The sequence below is a fragment of the Zingiber officinale genome, chromosome 10A, assembly GCF_018446385.1.
Source record: "Zingiber officinale cultivar Zhangliang chromosome 10A, Zo_v1.1, whole genome shotgun sequence".
Taxonomy (NCBI): Eukaryota; Viridiplantae; Streptophyta; class Magnoliopsida; order Zingiberales; family Zingiberaceae; genus Zingiber; species Zingiber officinale.
The window spans coordinates 38,038,799-38,039,873 of NC_056004.1; the positions used below are offsets into that span (position 1 = coordinate 38,038,799).

The following is a 1,075-nucleotide window of genomic DNA, read 5'->3' on the forward strand; positions in this document are numbered from 1 at the left end:
TTCATATTAACATTAGTAGATTAGTAATTTAGTTAATCTAGACTTGTGAATAGCTTTGGTTTTTCTACTTTCATAATAAAAAAAATCTACATTTCCTTTCTTGTCTTTAAATTCTGCATTTATTTTTTTTTTCACTTAGCATTTTACTTCTTGTCTTTCATTTTTTTTCTTTTTTTTTAATTCTTCTCATAAATATTATTTCTTAGAAACCATGAGCGTTAACATGTCAAGCAGATCCTTAAGAGATTTCTCTGCACCCATTTCTGCAAGATTTTTATCTCCCATTGTGCAGCCTCATATTGAAGCAGAAAATTTCCAACTATACCCAGAGTTAATCTCCATGATATAAGGTCATAAGTTTGGAGGAGAAGTATCAGAAAGTCCTTATCTGCACCTTGAGAGTTTTTTAGAGCTTTGTGATATGGTGGACTGTGAAGGAGTATCAGCGGATGCAGTTCGATTGATGGCATTTCCTTTCAGTATCAAGGACAAAGTAAGGACTTGGTTATATTCTCTTCGTCCTCAAAGAACCACAAGTTAGGAACAGTTAGAGCAGCAATTTCTGAATCATTTTTTCCCTCCAAGCAGAACAATCTACATGAGGAGTTGCATCATAAATTTTGTTCAAGCAAAGGGAGAATCTTTATTCGAAGCATGGGACAGATTCAAGAGTCTACAAAGGCAGTGTCCTCACCATGACTTGGAGAAATGGTTGATTCTACACATATTCTATAGGGGAATTTCTTTTTCAGATAAGTGTTTGTTAGATTCATCAACTGGAGGTTCATTTATGGGCAAGAGTATAGAGGAAGCTTATACATTAATTGATCGAGTGACATTGAGCCTCCATGGATGGTCAAGCAAAAGTTGGATGGAATCTCCCTCAGAAATTCAAGAAGTACAAGCCATATGTACTAGAGAGCCTGTCAAACAAAATGTAATTCAACCACCCAAGAATGTCAAAATTCAGAAGTCAAAGAATGAGGAGTTCAAACATTTGGGGGCAAAGATTGAGAGCATAGTTTCAAAATGGCTCTAATAAGATCCCCCTCCTTTGTAGACAAAATCTAGTGAG

At 35.4% G+C, this 1,075-nt stretch overlaps 1 non-coding gene across 1 annotated transcript; it reads right to left on the minus strand.

Annotated features, from left to right (window-relative positions):
• Positions 1–596: 596 nt before the first annotated feature.
• On the minus strand, positions 597–702 carry LOC122028392. The gene has a single exon (XR_006124783.1). It is a non-coding gene; the product is annotated as a small nucleolar RNA R71 (small nucleolar RNA).
• Positions 703–1,075: the final 373 nt, after the last annotated feature.